General features: G+C 38.0%; 1 protein-coding gene across 6 annotated transcripts in view; it reads left to right on the forward strand.

Annotated features, from left to right (window-relative positions):
• The window catches only part of PCGF3 (polycomb group ring finger 3), a 52,646-nt gene that overhangs the window by 2,691 nt on the left and 28,729 nt on the right, over nucleotides 1-21,226 (forward strand). For 4 of the 6 annotated variants that reach the window (XM_054054344.1, XM_054054345.1, XM_054054342.1 and 1 more), the window contains one exon: nucleotides 19,114-19,156. The exons of the other annotated variants lie outside the window; for them this stretch is intronic. The gene's annotated coding sequence lies outside the window, so the exon portion shown is untranslated. The remainder of the gene's footprint in view (nucleotides 1-19,113; nucleotides 19,157-21,226) is intronic. 6 annotated transcript variants of the gene reach the window in all.

A 21,226-nucleotide genomic window follows, 5' to 3' on the forward strand; every position in this document is an offset into this window, starting at 1 on the left:
GTAGAAGCGTTTCTGTTGAAGGTCTGAGCTAGATATGACCAACGAAGTGGATGTGGATGTGATGTTTTGAAAAGCATGCATGGAGAATAGCATGTCACTTTTCAGCTACTGTCTCAAGAGATGATATGAGCTTACAAAAAAAGTGTAAGGAGATCTTATATGTTACAAAATAAACACTTTCTCTATATTTTTATTTTGGAACTATTGTCCAGTTGTTTTATATGTGGAAGTAAAATTACTAAATTGAAGCTTGGTCTTGGTAAGAGATGCAGTGAACTTAAGACTGATGACATTCCTGAGACTTTAGTAGTTTAAACTCTGTCATTGCTAATGAAGATGTTTGATTTAAACCACTCCAATTTGCTAGGTTAGGTATAATGTCATGTTTAAAGGAAATATAGAGAAAACCTGATCAGGGCAGTTTGATTGGAGTAGGTTAAAAGCCAGGAAGAAGCTGTTATTGTCTTTTAGCCTATGCAAGATTAATTTTGAAGCTCTGTCTTGAATTAAACTTAGTTTTGTATTCTTACACTCCTTTCTTAAAATGAATGCTGGTTGTGTTAGACTGTAACTTTAGCTACTACACAGAAGTTAAAAATGCAATGAAACAAACCAGAGGAAAAGAGTTATTCCGCATTAGAAGCGATCTTAGCTGTTGTGGTGTGTAACAGTTTCATTGCTGCAGTGAAAACACACTGTAAAGAGTACTTTGTTCCAAAAGTGCTCTAAAAACCCAAACCAAAATGTGCTGCTCTTACCTGAATTAGATTGTCCTAAGTTAATTTTACTGAATAAGTGCATCTATATTTAAATCAACAGTTTATGAAAATGAAATACTCAGTGTAGTGAGAGCTAGTGAGATTGAAAGCCTTATTTACTATTGCAAGTTTGGTTGAGTTTGCTACTGCAGAGACATGAGGCCTTGCAATCATATTGCAGAGCTAGCATTGTAGGAAGGAATAAAACAGTGGAGTTGATCAATAGTACTTCTTTCCATTTCAGAACAGTAACTTATACTAGAAACTTCATGCTATGCTGGGAACTTAGGAGTAACTTTTTATTCTTTTGTCAAACACAGCACATACTATTCAAAAGTAGGGAGTAGTACAGGTCATTCAAAAATAAGGGGAATGACAAAGTATGGTGAGTTCAAGTTACTGTGGTCTTTGTGCCAAAAGATGACTCAAGGGTTATGACTGCCTCTTTTTCAAATCACAATTGTGAGTTTAAATCAGTGAGGAAAATTTTTAAGGGAGCAAAAGAGGAGGTCTAAAGGTAATTGAGGTGTGTGTTGGCATTACTACGATACAGGCTAAGACAGTAAAGAAGAAATACACAAGATTGAGGACACTCAGGCTTTTTTGTAGTTTTGCTGCTAGTGGAAGAATTTAATTAGACTAGGTCTACTACTATTTTCTGTCTCTCTGCAAAGAGATAGACTTGTATTTAGGTTGGTGTTGACAGGTAACTATTCTGTATTCTGACCTTGTGACTGACAATAGCTTAGAAATTTGTCTGTATTTAAACTGCTTGTGTTTTGCAGCCTTGTTTGTCTGAAACCAAGTCTGTCTTTATTGTTGCAAACTGAGGATATCTCTGCTTAGTGAATAGCATGAATAACTTTTGATTTAAGGTAGGAAGCACTCTGTGTCTATTGTGTGTGGGCAAGAATGTTCTGTGCAGTACTGGCTTAATTAAGATGGAAAATTATTTTCTCAGGTTGCCATGATGAGTGTCATGTTATTTGCTGGCCTGTAAATAGTCATCTTGTCAAGTTTTTGAGTCTTAGTCAAGAGCTTTCTTTTCACTCTCTGCTTAACCATATAGTCAGTGTATGTTGCTATCTTTAGTCAATTATTATAGAAGTATTGTGATGTTACTGGATATAACACAAATCTTGTGTGAATTATGTGTGGTTATGCTGGAATAGGTCTTCTCTACTGTCTTTTATTGCCATGTGCATGCATACATTAATATAATGTAACTAACCATAAATGTCATTTACTCATGAAAATATGTAAGAATTGCCAGTGCAGTGTTTACTGATTTTTAGTGTAATGTGTTATGTGGCACGGCTTTTTCTAGTTGGTCACCCGAAAGGACAAGCTGAAAATGACAATGTAACTGGCTAACTTATGTCCTTTATTTATGAATAATTGCCTCTGCCATTTCTTATTGTATCTGTACTATTAGTTTGAATACACAGATTGCCTTAATGAAAGCTGCGGGTCAGTTGATTACTTAGCTGAAGGACTTTGCCCGATTTACTTTAACTTACCGGACAAAATGTATATTATAATGCATTTATTTGTTAGACTAAGCAATGGCAATCAGTAGAATTTATTTGATGAATGAGATTTTTATTTAACATGGTGACATGCTTTCTTCATTCATACTGACTTTTCCCAAAAATCATTCGGTCACGGAGCCATTTGGAAGTAGAAGTTGTGTCTTGAGGTTGAGGACTAAATGGACAGGGATCTTTTCTTGACCCTTGTGTCTTAGATAATTGTATTTAATACTGTTCCATTATGATAATAACTGGGTTTTGCTCTGTTTATGTTTTTCCCTCTATATAAAGTATGTTCCAGACACAAGGACTCCAATCTCAAATTGGAGGCAAAACAGGCAAGAGATAAGGGGATTTTTAATGTGGTTGTTTAAGTATCTAATCGTGCAAACTGAAAATATTTATGGCCTGGTTTCTAAATGAAATTATTTGTATTTCCAACTCTTGACTTTTGTTAAACCAAAAGTTAAAGATACATCTGATATCATTTCCTCACTTTAAAAGAGTGATAAGACACAGTAATCAAAGCAGTCTTCCTAATGCTTGAAATGCTTTTATTTCCATCTTTGAATTATTCCTTTCTCCTAGGGCATGGACCATAAACGAGTGTACAGTATTCGACTGAGCAGTTCTGTCTGTACTTAGGAAAGCCCCCCAGTTGCAAGTGACTCCCTTAGGTGTTTGTTTACCCTCTGGCTTTCAAGCTTTACTCAGTCTTTTTCAGAGTAAAACAAGCATAACACCACCATTTGTTGAACGCTCAAATAGAATTTCTTATCCACAAGTGCCAGTTGCTCTTACCCTGTGCAAAAGTCTATGCCTTCAGGAAAAAAAAAATATTGATCGATCTGCTGATCCGTTCTTCTAGTTAATTTTAGTTTTTTTAAGTCTATTACGTTGATTCATCTAGATGTTAGTGTTGTCATATACTTGAAGTTGGAAAGAGCTAACTGCTTAGCTATTGGTTTTCTGTTTTAACTTCATTATTTTCATTAACAGTCTTCCCTTACCTATAAAAGCTGACATAATGCCCTCTTTTAAGGGATTCTGAGGAGTTTTGTGCAAAGATCTAAATGCAGAGTGTGCCCAACTCATTTATGGACTAAAACTTAATTATCCGAGAGGCTGTAGGTATCATTACCATGACTGAATAAGGAAGAGTGGTTTAACTTTTGTGCAGGTGAAAGAGAGACAGGATTGAACACCTGACAAAATGACTATATGCAGAACTGGAAATGCAAATGTCTGTTCAAGGGACAGTTAATTTCTCTTGCTAGCTGGAATATGTGAAGTTTCTGTTAGTGCTGACAAAATGACTATATGCAGAACTGGAAATGCAAATGTCTGTTCAAGGGACAGTTAATTTCTCTTGCTAGCTGGAATATGTGAAGCTCCTGTTAGTGCTGTAACAGGTGCTAAGTAAGTTGTAGTAAGTGAAACAGATAATGGCTTGCTTTCGCTGTTATTCGCTTAAGCTGTTGGTATTTGACAATTTAGAGAACGTTTTCATGGCTACTCCTTGAAGTGTAAATCTTAACTGAGTATAGGAAGGGAAATAACAGGCTATCCTTTTAGGAGATCTTACTAATGTATGCTGTAAAAACAGCACTTGAGAGTTATGGCTTACAGGGAAGTTTCTTTCCTGAAGTTTCACCTTGCTTTTCAACTACATTGAGCCTTTACTGGCATAAAGCTGCCTTCATCAGTGGTTTGTGTTAATATCCTGTACTGTTAAAATAAGTACCTGGTGTGTAAGGAATTTTTGGTTCAAGGTGGTATTCTCCAGCAAGAGAGATGGACGGTTGCAGCCAGTAATTTCTAAAACTGCAGAAATGAGGCACTCAAAGCCCTTATTTAAGTTAAACTAGTCTCATGGTGAGATTATTTTCATGCTCTAATAATTTAGACCTTCCAGTTTTTGCTTCTGCAGAGCAGAATAAATAAATAAAATAGTGAAAGTCAGGTCACAGCAGTGATCAAGTCACAGTGAAGAACAGTTTTATAAGTGCTGAATCCTCTCATGCTATTGTTTTACACTGGATTTTTTTGTCAGGAGTCCTTTCCCCTTAAACTAGTGTAGTGTCACTTAGGACTCACAGACAATATAGTTATGTTGTAATGTTGTTGCTCTCCTTTTTGTCAGTTTGCAGAACTACCTGTTAATAATTAAGCTTTCAAACACTGTTACCCTGTTGAGAATATTGTGAACTTCTTTGAAGTTGCAGTATTATTCATTTGTGGTGGAGTTGCACTGGAAAAGGATAGCAGTTGGAGTTCCTGAGACAATAATACCCCAACATTCCCCCTTCCAAAAAAAAACCCAAGTATCTGTGATCGGTTAGAAAGGTACTTGAGAATGCAGGCTTGGGCACTCTGACTTGAAAACATAGTACTTGTTTTACATCAGCACACACAGCAGTTTAAGGAAATTTCAGAGATATCGGGCTCATGTGACTCTACCGATTTTACTAAGCCTGCCACTAGTGAGATGGACTATTGCCTTTATGCCATATGACCAGTCCCCAGTGCAAACATCTTTAGATGAGTTCAGAACATATGGCCTACAGAAATCGTGGTTGGTGAAATGTTGTTATGAATGTCATCTGTTTTAAGAAAAGTTACTTTCAAACCTCTGTCCTGTCTACTGCTTCTAATGGATGAAGTTATTGTACTTAATGCTTTTTTATCTCTACAGCTTTTTAGCAATTAAGATGGCTGGGTTAGAACATCAGGGCTGTTCTTTACATTCTTGTCTCTTTTAGTGTGGTAAAGGTGGTATGTACCATCAGAATGTCAAAATAAGCCAAGAACTGAAAATGCTGGAATTACTGTATTGGAGAAATAATTTTTGTGCATATTGCATGAGTGCAGGTTTTCCCTTTCTCTTCATAGTCTGTTTCATTATAAATGGGAAAAGATTAAAAAGCACCACTTGGTAAACTAGATTACAGTACAGTGTTTAATTTTCTTATTCCTCCAGCAGGATAAATTTCCTTTCCTTCTTCCTTTGTTCAAAGTACTATTTTTGGCTTTCCTTTCTCTTACCTGTTGAAGGTTGCCAATTTCTTTACTAATTCCTCACAACTACTCATTCTACTAGTACAAGCCTACCAGCTTTTGTCACTGTCATGCCAATCTTCATTTTAAATGCTGTTTGTATTGAAGCTTCTTTCTGACTTGATTTGAATGCAGTTTACATAGGTACAACAGGACAAGAGGAGAGTTCTGCTGAGCATGCTTTCTTTTTCTGAGTTGCTGTTTTTTCACTGCTTTTGTAGGGTTGACAAGTGCTTATTCACTGCCCTTTATTCTGCAGAGGGCAAATGGCCCTGAGAGTTTTTGCACAGCTGTGGAATAAGGACCCCACAGTGTCTTCACAGTTTGGCTGCTCTTTTGCAGGCCGATGGAAGTGTCTTTTAGGCCTTCAGCATTGTGTCTGTCTGTCCTGCCATCTGTCAAGGGAAGTTTGTTGCCATGAAGCCTATGGGGCTGACACTAGAGAAGAGCCTCCTAGACTAGGAGTCAGTGCTGCTTCATTACAAATGCACCCTCTCTAACAAGTGATGAGTTCCTCTTGGTATTTTAGTATGGCTGTGACTGGTGAAAAAGGAGGTGGAGTGGAAGACTGCAAACAAGCAGCAGTGTAGCTTGGTTTGAAGTTAGATGACGTAATTCAGTCTACAAGTTTCATGGTAGGATTTGAAAAGTTCTATGCTACTGTTGTGATCAAAATGTGGTTTCATAATACGATTATCTTTCAAGGCATTAGAACTGAAATTAATCTAATGAAGTACTGTAGATTTCTCCCTAAAAGCACCTCAAAAGATAGAATTTGCTACTTCAGATACCACTCTCTACTTCTGTAAGTATACTGAACTAAAGATTCATTTTAGTTTTTAAATATTTCAGTTCTTAGTATTTCCTTTACGCTAAAGATTGTGCTCAGCAAATATGTGGAAGTGAGAATTCCCAGCTCACTGAAAACTTGAAACTTATGGCCTTGGTCTGGTCTTGGTCTGTTAGCTTAGGACTGATATGTTTTAGTAGTTTATTTGACACAGGTCGAAATATTTAGTGAAGCAAATACGAAGTCCTAACAGAAAAAGTCAGATGTTGCTGTGTCCACTAATATTATGACTGGTTTGTTTCTGCTTATAAAAATAATGAAGCCTTTTGCAGATAAAGTGGTGTTGAATTTGATTAGGTTGTCTTGACTTGTATAGTCAGTTTTATCAATGAGAAGTAAAAGTGTACTGATGTGGGGTTTTATCAACTAATGTGGTTTTTCTGTACTTGAGTGTTTGGGCAAATACTTGATTGTGTCTTAGCTTAGTTTTGGACTGAGTCAGCTCTTTGAATGGCCTGAGTGTATGCTCAGACTGGTGTGGATTTTTTCACAGAAAGGGGCAGAAGGCGTAGCGCAGTGTAAATTGTGAAGTAAAATGCAGCAGAACAGCACTGGATTGGCACAGCCTGTTGCCCAAGTCCTTGATTAAGCAAGTGAGCTCAAGATGCAGGTGTACTAGACTTCACAGTTTGTTTTGGCACTCTCAGATTCTTCACATTATGCTGAGCCTGGCAGTGTTGGAAATCTCAAAAATTAATGAGGACTTATCAAGAAAACTGGCTTTGCTCTGCAGTGTTACATGCTGTTGCTTAGACTTAATCGTAAATGGTATCAGTGCAGGTGATTTGAGTATCTTACTCTCTTCTGTTCTACTTGAGGTCTTAAAGCAATGACTAATGGTTGCAACAGGTGTTTCCTGTAAAACTTTGAGAATTATCATGGTGAAAACAGATTCTATTTCATTAGCATTAACATCTATTAAAAAGAAAGGTTTTATATGCATTGCATAATAAAGACAGAGTTCTGTGCTGTTTGTAATCCCTCTACTTTGTACCCTCTAAACATAGAGTGCTTGCAGAATACTGTCTGCTGTGAAGTTAGCAGTAATATGTAAACTTGACAAAATGCTTAAAACCTGTATAATTTTCATTTTGAAAATCAGTTGGATTTCTACTAGTGACGGCTCAAAGCTAACTTTTTCTCTTCTGTTCACGATATCTAGCAGTACAAACTCCTTTATGTTGAATGAAGTGAAACGTTCTTAAAGATAATGAGGGGAGATTGCTTGGATCCTTGAAAAATATGCCCCGGGAGTGACATAAAGTCAATTATTAGATGATGAATTCAGGCCTTTTCAGGCTTATTGACAAAGAATTACAAGGTATTGGGGTAAACTTCAGAAGTTATGAATATTTTTCCTACTGGTAGCGACTGGGAGGTGTAGCTTTATTCTAGCTGTTAATGGGTAGATGTATTATTGAAATTATTTGTGTGTCTCCTTGTTAAGGAAAAAGAAGCCTTTAATAGTGTATTTTACTGCCATTTTAACAAGGAGAAACCTTGCAATCTTCTGAAGTAGCACATACAAGCCTCTGGTGCTTTTGCTGTATTTTAACACTTGCAAGTCTGAGCTTGGATGGTCTTGATTTTGTATTGCATTCTGCTGTCCTTTCCTCAATGTTTTCACTTTAACAATTCGGTTTGTTTTGAGAGAGGTAAAAAAAAGAGAGGAAGTGTTTTCAAAACTGAACTTTCAAGAATTCAAGGTAAGAATTGAGGCAATCAAATAGTGACAGATGTAGAAGGCTGAACAGTTTTTGGTGGAAAGAAGAAACTTCTGCTCTATTGATTAAAATTCTGCTATATTATTTAATACTAAATAAACAATGCTGTGAGGTTTGTTTTCACATTCGCAGTCAATTGAAAGACTAAGATTGTGGCTGTTGTAAGAAAGCTGCAATGGCAAGATTTCAAAGGAGACTAAATAGCTGTGCTTCATTTCATATATGGAAGAGCTGCATATTAGAATGACAGAAGAAGTGTGAACAGAGTGCATCTTAAAGCCCTCCTGAGGTTTCAAGAACAAAAGAAGAAAGATCTTGAAAGGCTCCTTTTCACTTGAGTTGTATGGTTCATGGGTGGCTAAGTCTATGTAAGATACTGTACGTACATTTGAATCTAGAAGGCATACAGAATGCCTGCTAACCATTTGCAAGGCCTGGGACAATTCTAGCAACATTTGCTCATCTTCTGTTATATCAGCAAATAGTCAACTATTAGACAGATCCCTGAAGTTAAAAGCTTTGTTCACTGAAATTTTTTAACCAAAGGCATGGATAGGTAATTTTCAGGTCCTTTCAAATCTTTAAAGTCTGTTTGGATTCATTAACCATTAGGTGCTGTAATCTGTGTTTCAACTGCATGGGAATGTTAAAAAGAAAAGTGATTGCTGGTAAAACATGCATTCAGTTGAATGGTAGCTTCTGGCTTCTCACTACAGATTTCTATTTCGACAGCTACTGTTTTACTGGATTCCCATAGTGTCTGGACCAATAAGTGGAGTTAGGTGACTGAAAACCTGAATTTCTAAAGGCTTTTTGCTAAACACCAAAAGGAATTGTCTTTGGTTTCTATATTAATATTGTTTATTCTCTCTTTTTAAAAAATAGATAGTAGTTGCATGTGAATGGGAAGACTGTTGTTTTTGGTAGAGATTTGTAACCGCTTCACATAGAAGGTATAAAAATCCAAGCGTTCAGGTTACCATTCAGTTACTCACTAGGATTATATCTTCACTTTATCTTTGCTACTAAGTGGCTGGTTTCTGGGGCTGTAGAATCACAAATGACATTTTATGTAACTAGATGTTTTCATTGTACCTAGGATTAGGAATGGAAGTTAAAACGTATGTAGGTAATGACAAGGAGGAAGGGAAAGACTATAAAAACTTAAAGTTTTTTGGGAGGTGATGGCTTGAGTCTGTAAGGCTTCTTGCTTCTCCATGGTGAACTTTCCAAGCCCTTTCATGGTGTTAGTCATAGAATAATCAGTGCAACTGTAAACCATCAATTCCAGTGACCACTAAGAGTCACACAGTTGCCCATCTGTTCTGCAGAGGACTTAGTAATGAAGATTGTGGTCTTTTTCAGCTGTGGTTAAGCACAACAACTACTTTCTCTGAAGTGCATGGAGATATTAAACATTCAAAAAGAGATGTGGATTCAGATAGCAGAATCTCACTGGAGAATTAGTTTTAAAGGACTTTGTTCTTAATGAGATTTATAGCTGGTTTTGTCTTTTAATTACTCGAAGTCAGGGTTCTCTATGTCTCCATCTGAGGCACATGTACTAAACTGAAAGAAAGTGCCTCTTTATTGGCTTGTAGTTTCTGTCTGTAAATTCTCAACAAGGAGGATGTCGGAACATATTCTTCCAGTGATGACAAATGTGTCTGTGACTTAATCTGGAAAAGTACTCTGGTCAAGAGTAGTCTTTTCTTCAAAAGCCTCTTGCCTCCAGCAGTGATTTTGATTTTGAATAATGAGCCAGATTTGATTTAGACCAGGTTGTAGCAATATTTATTGATGAAATGAAGGTCAGTCTCGAGGGAATGTTTTTTTTTTTAATAGTATTTTTAAAGATTTCAAGAACGTTGACACTTTAAGGACTCTTCCCAGTTTTATCAGTGGTTGTGATCCATGTTGATCAGAAATTATCTTAAACCCTTAGCAATAAAGAAAACAGCAGACTGTGAAGAGTAATTTTTGTGTAATCAAACTAGTGCTTCTTTGTCAGAAAGGGAAAATTGGTTTATTAGGATCAAATCTAGGCATCCAGACATTGTTTTCATCCAGGCTATCTAGCAGAAAATTAACTTCTGTTGCATAGATATTCTGAATCCCAATATTTCTTAGTCTGTTCTTAGGACTGTGTCAAAACCCTACCACGAACAATTCATGATCTGAACAACTAAGTGTATTTTAATTGAAAGAGGTGTCTTGAATACACTTCACTTAAGAGTTTTGAAGGATGTGGTTGCACAGGCTGTGGAGTCAAGCTAATGGTTTGCTGCTGCCAAACAAAGTTCACTTTTGATTTTAATTAATCACCGCATTGGAGTATATTACAAATGGGAAGATATCTTTAGGTTATCTAGTATTAGATGAAATACCTGATTTGAGACAGTGTTTCCTTATTTTCCCATTTTAGTTCTCTGCTTATGCTGCAGCTGCCTGAGCTCTACCAGGATGAAATGGAAATAAATGGCTTACATCACTGTAAAACAATTTTAGAGCATTGATAAGATATGTTGAATGCTGGCTGTTACTCACTATTTGTATGCTTCTGCAGCTTTTCAATCATCATTGCTTAGAGTCAGGAAAACCTTAGTCTTTCATTTGTTTGCACTGTGTTTTCTTTACCTTGAAAGGATCTGAAGGGATCTAATGCCAAAATCTGTCTCCAGCTTGGCAGAAGCAGGTTACTTAATTTATGTGTTCTTTTGAATTCCCATTTGTACATTTTAAATGGGCTTTAATTTTCTTCCTTTATATATATATTCCTGCAACAAAACTCTGTAGTCTGCTTCTACAAGAAAGATTTAAAGAGGTTGCAGGTAGTCTTTACAGGAGGGGATTAATAGGTGTACAGCAAATCAAAGAGTTGAAAGTATGACATAGTTTGCATTTTTTGTTCTGCGTTTGGCATATTGAGCAGTAAAACCACATTTATTGTCATCTTCCTGAGTTTGCTGTGGCCTTGCTCTATCAGAGGCTCCACACTAGAGAAACAATAAAAGCCTGAAATATTGTCTGGATCATTTAGCTAACTTTGCAAACGTCTCTACTATCTCCCACTCTCTCTAGGTAAGTAAACTAGGTTCCTAATTACCTGTCTGAAGTTAACTGAAGTGTAAGACTATTACAGATATCTGGGAACATTTTTCTAGAGTCCTCTTAAGCTTAACTCTTAGATACTTTATGAATGTGTTTTCTTACCATCATATATTTTCAGCTAAAATAACTCTCCCTTTCTTTCTCCTTGTCTTAGAAGTAGCAGTTATACTGCCCTCTCAGGCCAGGATATGATATGGGAATACAGGAAAGATAGAGGTTTTCTTCATTCTCCTTATTATGATAACTCTTCCCAGTACTTGATGCAGTTTCATGTCATTTTTTCCTTAATGTGTTCAACTAGAACCAAACATCATTTTGGAAGCTATTTCATGAGTGGCTTACAAAATTGCACTGGCAACAAATCATTTTGTGTAGGCAAGTGGGTGTTTTATGGAAAAGTATTGGATAGATCAGCCTCTCATTGTACCGTAAAAGACAAGTATGTGGAGTGAATAAAGATTAAAAGGGTAGATTTAATGCTACTGTGTCGTGATTATTATTTCTACTTTATCTCAAACAGCTCTGTAATTTTTTAGATGCAATAAGTTAACAGTGTTGACTTTTACTTCGCATTAAAATGAATGAAACCTGTGTAAAAGTGAATCTATTTTGCTTTGGGGTGGGCATTTCTTAAGCCACCCTAGTGTAGCCATTAGTAATGGTGTGACTACATCCCAAGTAGTTTCTCTCTAACCTGTTAGTCAAGCCTCCTGAAAAAAGACAAAAGTACTCTTGGGCATAATAGATCAAAGAAATAAGTACTACCTCGTAGTTTTCAAAGGGTGTTTTCATGAAAGTGATGTGATATTAGTCTCTTCCTTGTTTTTGATTATGTGGTGGCTGATGTTACCATTAGTCATGGTATAAATTCACTAAAATAAACACGATTTTATTTCAGTTGGCTATAGATGACATATCCATGCTTTGCTTGACTTGCCTAGTCACCTAGCTTTGACTTTTTTGATCATGAATAAATTGTTAAAAACGTAAGTGTAATGACTTGTGAATAGTAAGATGTACTCCTTTTTGTGGAGTAATACTGAAGATCAAGTTATCCTTCCTATGTACAGGCAATCTTACTATAGAAGAATTAAGACAGAGTGGATTTTGTTTGACAGGTGATTCTAGGAAGACAGAGAGGAAACATCTCTCTTACTTGTCTAGTTATAGACCCAAGACTTGGTATTAGAAAAGAAAATTAACACAAACCCCTTTGAATTCCCAACTCACATAGTTTAAAACCGTGATTGCGAGCCTTGGGGTGTTTTAAAAAATTTTCTCCAGTATTCTTCTGGACATAGTAATACTCTTGTATTTTTAATATATCTATCTTGAAGGGGCTTTTACTTGCTGTCCACAAAATAAGGTAGTTTTTTCATTGTTGTTGGAAAGCTGGGAGGGGGTATAGGTAGGACAGCTGACTAAAACTGGCTGAGGGATACTCCATAGCACACAGCATCACGCTGAGTGTATAAACTGGGGAGAGTTGGCTGGGACCAGTGATTGCAGCCTGGGAATGGGCTAGGCATCAGTCATTGGGTGGTGAGCATTATTATTATTATTAGGTGGTGAGTATTGTGCATTTTTTATGTTCTAGTATCATTCACCTTTTTGCAGTCCTATTAAATTGTCTTTCTCTCAACCCACAAGTTTTACTTTCTGTATCCATTACCATCCCCATCGCACCTGGGACAAGGAGGAGGTGAGTGAGTGGCTGTGTAGGGGCTTAGTTGCCAGCTGGGGTTAAACCATGACAGTAATGTAACCATGGCTGTCCTTGGAAAGTTATAAACCCTGTTGTCCAGACTTGACACCCATGACTATGTGTCAGTGCTGGAGCACCTTTGGAACTGCAGTTGTTGCTGCCAGGCTTATGGAACACGTAGGGTGCAGGTTAAGTTAATTTTGGGATTGCAAAGGACATGCGGGATGTCTTGAGGGGGAGCAAAAGGCGGGGAAAGGGTGGCATGTAGGTAATTTTGGGAGGAACAGACATAGGAAAACAGCCAAGGTGATTTAAAAAGCCAAGAATGTGTAAATAATTGGCTGGTCAGTACATGTGCCTGGTCATGTCCTGTGTCTGATCAGTTCCATTTGTCTTGCTTTCTTAAATTCCTTTTTAACACTTTCCTGCGTGAGAGGTGCTCTCGTTCCATGTGCAGGAATGTCTTTGGGAGCCTGAGTGCCAGCAGCTGCAGTCAGTCTGTGAGTTGGAAGGCTGAAGGTGCCAGCAACTGGAGAGAGTGGCATGAGTGGACTTTAATGGCAGCAACACAAGTGGGACTTCAGGTCACAAAGGCCCCTGTATCCCTGGTACCAGGAAGTGGAGCAGGTGAGGGCCTGGGCACTCTGCAGCTGGAATGGGCCACTGCAAGCCACAATGCCAGCAGCTGGACAGACTGGAGTGAACAAAGGCAAATGCTAGGCACTGAGGTGGGCCTGGGTGTCAGAAGCCTGTCCATAGCGCCAACAATTGCAGTAAGTGAGTGAGTGTTAGTGAAGAGCAAGCCAGGCTAGTCTGCTAGAGGATGTGGACAGACTTGGGAGACCAGAGGAGGAGCTAGCTGTTAGCGTGACCAAGTGAGTCGGCTGTCTGCCAGTGGCACCATGGGATCTCTGGAGCTCTTAAGGATGAGGCTTCTGCTGAATGTATTCCCCTGACAGCAAGACCGGAGGGGACAGGCTGCGGGGAGACCAGTAGAGTCTCAGACATCTTTGTGTATGTGTCTCAGGGTATGAGACCATAGTATAGAGGGAAGCTACTGGGAGAGCGGGAGAGTCCCAGTGATCTCAGTGCATGTGTGCATACTAGCAACCAGACCCCAGACAGTCTGTATTGGCAGTGGGAGTGAGGCAGTGGCCTTGAAAGCATGGCTGGGTGAGAGCAGCGTTGGAGACTGGGATCCAGGGAACAGCTACAAGATGTCTGTAGGGATTCTCGCTAGTGAATCTCCATTCCTCTCAGCCAGAGAGTACGGGGTGAGGCTGTTGGTGCTGTTTGTGTTTGCGTTTATGCGAGTTCTCTCTGTGTCTTAGTTGATCTGTTGATACTTGTTTGCTTATATGTGTGTTGTATACCTGTGCTATGTGTGTGTGCCTGAGTACTGGGAATATATGCTTATACTCACTGCAAATTGGATCTGGGGTCTTAGAGCTTATGCTATCATGTCTTTTCGGCCCAGGTAGAGTCTGGTTTTCCCTTAAGTCTCCTTTAGTAATCTGCCTTTTGGCTTCACAGTGTTCACCAATGGAAACTCTATCATCACTCCTGAATGTTTGCAGAAGAAAAGAACAATCATTCTAAATAGAGTGGAAGGCCAGTGGCTGTTCTTGCACGAGTATTGTAATACAGTATGGCTCTCATTTTTGTGAGTTAGTACTAGATGATTTTGAATCCTTCTTTGGGGCCAGTTGCGTAACAGTTTTTAGTAGTGTTTTAGCAATGTGAGAATGAGGCAAATATTCAGGAAAGTGAAAAAAAGTAGTGTGCTGTTTGTGGAAAAATTGATACCTTCATTTCCATTGGAACTGGAGAAACCTGAACTGTCAGTTAGTTCATATGTGGTGTGATGTCTGCAAATTGCACAGCACACCCATGAAATAAGCACGGAACTGAAATGCAATATTCCACTCAACAGAAGGTAAACTTAAAATAACAACAAAAGCCTCAGAACAAATGCATCTGGAACCATACTGGTCTCTGTGTTGTGGAGGTAGTGCTGGTTTCACAATAACGTCAAAATACCATGTATGGATTTAAACTAACGATGTGCTATATTTGTGCTCAGTAGGTCTTTGTTTGAAGAAGACAGAGACAACAAGTGAGTAAAGGTTGGTTTTAATTAGTTTTTCTGCTTGGAAGAAGGTCCTCCTTTTCTCTTCTCTTAAGGTATAGAGTTGCTTAATTGAAGATAGGGCATTGGTGCCATCTGGTGGTGGTAATACATTCGCAGAAATGGGAAAACCGACTTGTGAGGAGTTCCACTGAGATGTGAGAAATCACTGGCGTGGTAATAAAAAGCCTACACGGATATATTTGCTGCCTTAACGTATAATTATGTGGGTGAAGTAAGTCATAAAAGGCTGCACATGGACTGTTAATCATATCTTGGCTTCCTAAAGCAAATTTAAATCTTAAACTATATTTCTTTCTGCTCTACAAAAGAGTTTATTTTTAGTAGCGAGTTTTCTTGTCTAGTGCTTTGCAAACACAACACAAAATAATTTGGTTGAATTTTACAGTATTTTAAAACTCACTTTGGAAGAAAAAATTTCTTCTGTTATTTTGATAAACTCAGCAAAACTTTCTTTCTGCTAGTATGTTTGAAGTTGCTGTTATCTTTTTTAATGTGACTGGTACATTAAGTTCGAAAGTAAAAATTCAATAACATAAAATTGACAAAGTTGAAGTAACCCACTTTGACATCACAAGCCAAAGCAACCACAAATATTCTGCTTACTTTGTCCTTCAATCTCTTAAAAAAAGGTGTCCTGCATCTTAATTTATTTATCCGAGGTAAGATCCTCATCTTTCTCTAGAGTACTGTATAGGCTGCATTGACCTGTTAGCAGAGAAGGTAGGACTGTTGGCTACTTCACCACTTCTCTTGAAATAAATTTCTAACTTACAAATGTCTTGTCCTGTGGTGGAAAGAATTGTAGAACTGCAGGGTACTTTATATTAAGCTGGTGGGTTTTTTAATTCCTTTCACTTAGACATAGTAATTTTGATCTATTTTAGGCCCATTTGATATTGTATAATAAATTACTGCTGAATAAATTTCATTTTGGAATAGAGATGTGTCTGTTCAGTAACAACTCATATTTTTCTGTTGCAATTGATTACAATAACAGGCCATTTTTATGTTCTAATCCAGGTAGTTGAAGAGGCACAAATTTTGTGCTTGTATTTCTTTGTAATTGCTGGCTTCATGACCATACAATACTGCCTTCAGTTGAATGGTGCTTCAGTGTGAATTAGTCTTCCCTTTACCAAGGCATTAGTTCTCTGCTTACATGGTTGTGGTCACAATGTCAGGAGTCTTTTTGGGGTCCTGTCTTGATGGAATGAGGTGTCGATAGGACTGTTCAGCTAGTGCAGCTTGTGAAATCAGGTGGAATAGTCTGTTAAAATTGAAAATATTAAATAGTATTTAAGAAATTAATAGTCAAATATTTAAATAATTTATTAATATTCATTTTATGTCTTTGAGAATAAATAAGTTAACTGCCATAGCAAGGACTGTCTTTTTCTCAACAGTGTAGATGAGCTTGTTGTAGACCTAGGTTTGTCTGCTGGCTTTTAACTGTATACAGCTACTGACAGAAGTGTGTGAAGCTTGGGCTGGGCAGTCATAAGCATCAGATTTGAAAATTTTCTTTCCTACGCTAGCTTTTGGGTCTGAGTCAAGTTCCATTGTTGTAATGTTTTGTTCTTACAGCAATGTCTTTCATCTTAATGACTTTGTCCTTCTGAATTGTGGTATACCTACTGCTTCTGTAACTGTTGTCATTCAGCTTTCAGTTGTATGACCTTAGTACATTTTAGTAATTATTCAGCAAAATCACTAGCATCTGCCACGTATGGCTTCCTTCTCAGGTTCTCCCACCGTAAGAAGTATACTTCTTTTTTTTTAACAAATTAACATTATTATGCTGTATTTCAGCAGAAGAAAAATACATTTGCTGTTTTTTAAAAAAAACAGAGCAAGGTTGTAATGGTTTGTAAACCCGTCAGGTGTTCATTTCAGTCCTGGATTTGTGTCTCCTGGGAGTAACCACCTGTTTTGCTTTACAAAGCTAAGTGCTACAAGTGAGAATTACAGTTTCTCCCCCTTATGGTCACTCAAGACTTTTACAGAAAAGTAACTGCTGCATTGTTCTGTGTAGGGAGCTGAGGAGGTGGTGAGCAACTGCCAGTGTGAACACAGTATTTGCTTTGAGGTTGTTTCTGCTCTCTGGACAGAGACACACACAAGGGGAAGACAGACTAGAAAAGAAATCAAACCCTCTGTGTCGCTGCTCTGTGCTGCAGACAGGATGCTGTGTAGAGAGATCAATCTGGGGATGGATTCTAGTGATCAAGCTAGTCTCGCAGCTCTCTGGTCTGGGACAACTACTGTAGTCCAAGACCAGCTCTCTCCAGTTTTCTGTCGCCTCTGGAAGAAGGAAGTTTGTGCTCCCCAGTCTCACCAGTGTTTACATGCATCTGTGGGGGTGTTTGATCTGGCTGTGCCAGGATTGGGTTAGGCAGGAACCCAGGAGTATGTGGTCAGGTGCTGCATTAGCATAGTGGAATGGGGACAACAGGACCCATCTCATGCTGATCTCTTTTTCTAAGTAACAAGTGATAGGACGAGAGGAAATGGCCTCAAGTTGTGCCATAGACTGGATATTAGGAAAAATTTCTTCAGTAGAAGAGTAGCGAATCATTGGAATAGGCTACCTAGGGAAGTGTTGGAGTCACCATCTCTGGAGGGGTTCAAAAATACATGGATATGGCACTTCAGGACATGGTGTAGTAAGCATGTTGGTATTGTTTAGATGGTTGGCCTTGATGACCTTAAAGGTCTTTTCCAACCTTAACAATTCAATGATTCTGTAATATTTGAAGTTATCATAAGTGGTTATAGCAGTTGAAGAGTCCTTTAAAGAGAATCTGTTTTGGAATATTAGTACTCACTTCTGGCTTGTTAATGTGCAGGATAAGTAGAGCAATCCACTTGCCCAAGTCTCCTAACAACTGCCCAGATATAGACAGGAACTGAATTTTCTTTTATAGTGCATCACTGTCTTCTTGTAATCAGAACATAAAGAATGTGGTGGTGATCTAGGACCAACTTGGTTGTTGGCTTTTTCCTCACAAGCTGACGGTCTCTTTCCAGCTGAACTAGTATTACTTTGTCCTTTTCCAGTAGTAGTAAGGGAAGATACATGACAATTCCTTTTGAAATACTGTTACTGGAAAGTTTATGTTGTGTTCTTGGAATGATGATAAGCCTCTGACTGTTTCTTCACAAGCAGTATCATTGGCTGCTCTGTTCTTACTTTTTGCTGCAGAAATAGATCTTTTTAGTGGTAACAGTCTTCTGGAGTTTCTTCTCCTGTCCAAATGAGGGGCTTACTACATCAGTGAGGACTGGTTATGTGGCTTCCAAAAATGGTATCTTGTGCACCTCCACCTTGCTTTCAGTTAATAGTAGGCTTTTTGTTTGAATGCAGTCAAAGAAGTTCACAGTGGAATTTCTAGGAGATTATTTGCACTGTACTGAAGTTCTCACATAATGCTATCATTAATATCTTGTTGTAGCATTGTATTTATAATTCCTTTAGCAATACAGCTATCCTATCAGTTGCTGCAGCCTATGCCTTTTGATTTTTTGGAGCAGGAAGACAGTAGTCCTACTCTTTTCCTGTCTCTGTAACTTCTGAATATATCTTGTGTGAAACAACTTGATATGAAAAAGTGCTAAAACAGCTAATCTGTTTGTATGAGAATATAGTCTGGCTAAAGGTGATGCAGAGGACTTTTTTTTAAAATATAATTTTATTTTGGAAAACATCTAGAGATTCTGGAGATACAAATTATTTAGTTGAAAGTATTTTTGGAAACAAGATACAAAGAGCAGATTACTTGCAAAGACAGCTTGAAGACTGAGAATAATACTCATCAGGCTGTGGATCTTCAAAATCTTTTATTTTCTTACAGACTAATCTAGTTCATAGGTTATGCTTGAAGGTTTCTGATGATTTATTTGGTTGTTTTCCATAACTTTTGTGAAGATAATTAATTTCTTTTAATTTTGCCATCAGGTAGTGACGGTACTACTCAGATTCTTGAGTAGTTTTCCTTGCTTATGTTATTTCCTAGGAGACTGTATTACATTTTTCCTGAGGATCTGACAGTGTCTTCCCCCTTTCTTTTCTTATTCAGAAGTGCCTGTGCTCTGCTGTTATCTTAAATTAATACAGGTATTTGGAAACTTTCAGGTCAGTTTAGTGAGCAAAGTATGTATTTATGGCCGCTGGATTTTTAAGGAATTTTGGTTGCTAACTTTCAGATTATTTTTCTGTCTTTTCAGGTCTCTGGATGGCAGAATCTGAAAAGAAATGCTGTTTTAAGAGGTATGCCTCATGTAGGCCAAAACATTACTGACTAGTGTATATATGATTTATAAGGCCATATTTCTAAGGAGACCCTCTGCTGATCCTCTGATCTTGCATGAATAGCAGTTTTCAGTGCTGAAGTCTTTCTGGAAACTTGTATTAGAGACATTCAGGCTTGTCTTATTGGTGACACAGGAGATCTGTAATAATACCTTCTGGTTTTGCTTGATCATCTTAACAGAACACTACCTTAGTGGATGAAGTATAGCATGAGCAAAACCAGTTGACTTGTATGTGCATATCCCCTGCAAACCTTTCCTGACTGCATGTGTGGGTTTTTTGTTTCTTTGCTTCGTTTTTAATCAGGCATCTAGTACAGATGCCCTTAATTTTCCTCAGTGACTTCCTCCTGGTGTGATGTAAGGTTTACTAGACATAGAGAGGCTGACCCCATGCCAGCAGTGTGTTATAAAATAATGTCAGTTGGAACCAAGATGAAGAAATACTAATCTTTATGCAGGTGATCATTTTTGCATATTAGCTGGATGTTTGGCATATTTCGTTTGTTTGGGGTTTCACGTTCAAGCACTGAAGGATTCTGCCTCTTCTCTCTCCATCACGGTATGTTTCTGAAAAATTTGTTGGTTTACAGCTGTTAGGAAAGCAGACTCTTCAAGATTGAATTGGATAGCTCTGCTATTATGTCTCCCATCCATCTCAGGAATCATAAGTGATAGATTTCAGGAAAGTACACTTTGTTTGTCTTTCAAAGAGAACGATAGCTCTAACTCAGTCTTTTCAGGGCTCTTGTGTTGTGTGTGGGGTTTTGTTGGGGGTTGAGTTTTTTTTTTTTTGTTTTGCTTTGTTTTGGTGTCTGCTTTGGTTTGATTTTTAAACAAGACCTCTTAATTCTGTTTTAGGCATGACTTGAGTCTCAAACTTCAGAAGGTTTCCTGTTTCTGTATAGCAGTTCAGTGGTCATTTTTTCTGTTCTGACTAAAAAATAATTCCCAATGTAAAGCACTAACAACTTGGGTTAAAAGGGGCTTTTCAGCTATTGACTGAGATTCTGGTGCTGCTGGGTTTTATGCTGTGTTTAGAAAGGTCCTAAAGAAAATGATGCTAAGAATAAGGGAATGTTGCTGTTTCCAGAGCATCTGTGGAGAGAAATCAAGAGGGTGGTGCTGCAATATTCTTCGAAGTGCACGCTTGTAGGATTAGATGCATCGCACATAAGTTGCAGCACAGGATGTTCCTATGAGAGAGCAAGTGTACTGAGTGGTCAGGCCCTGAAATACGTTGCCTAGAGAGGCTGTGGAATTTCCATTCTTGAAGGTTTTCTGAGTACAGCAGGTGTAGGCCCACAGCAACTCAATTGAAGTGAGCCTACTTTGAGCAGAAGTTTGAATTAGAGGTTAGAGCTTTGGAGGTTTGGATTAGAGTTTGGATGTTACTTCCAATGTACATTATCCTAAGAATCCATGTAAGCTGCTGAGAGGCCACTTTTTGGGCATTTTTTAATAGCTGTAAAAACAGGTGAGGCTTAGGTTGGTGTGTTTTGTTGTTTTGCTTTGGTTTTTTGTTTTGGTTTTTTTTGTTTTTTTTTCTTAGAAAAAATACTGTAGTTGAGGGGTGTTTTGTGATGATAGAACCAAGGAGTTAGAGTAACTTCCTTCTATTCAGGCAACATGATTTTAAGGGCAAAAGCTCTAGTTTATTTGTTAGCTAGGTAAAGGGTGAGAAACTAATTTTTCATCAAATGTTGCTGTTGAGTCAGTGCGTCAGAAGTCTCAAACTTATGTAGTTGTTAAAATTTATTTGAGATTACTTGATGTAGTAAGTTACTGTTTGAGCAGATGACTCTGTGAGGATGAACTAGTGAACTTCTGTGTCCTATAGTTCCCTTGCTTGGCTTTGGCATTCTAAAAATTAAACTGTGCTAACTGCCATGGAGGTTAGCAGACCTAAGGAGCCTAAGGTTTGCAGTATACAACTGTGAAAAAGGGGCTACTAGGTTCAGAAAACGATATTGTAAATATTCAGGTTTTGGTCTGTCCTCTGAAGTTCCCTGCTTTTGTGTAGGTCAAC

The sequence above is a fragment of the Cuculus canorus genome, chromosome Z, assembly GCF_017976375.1.
Source record: "Cuculus canorus isolate bCucCan1 chromosome Z, bCucCan1.pri, whole genome shotgun sequence".
NCBI lineage: Eukaryota > Metazoa > Chordata > Aves > Cuculiformes > Cuculidae > Cuculus > Cuculus canorus.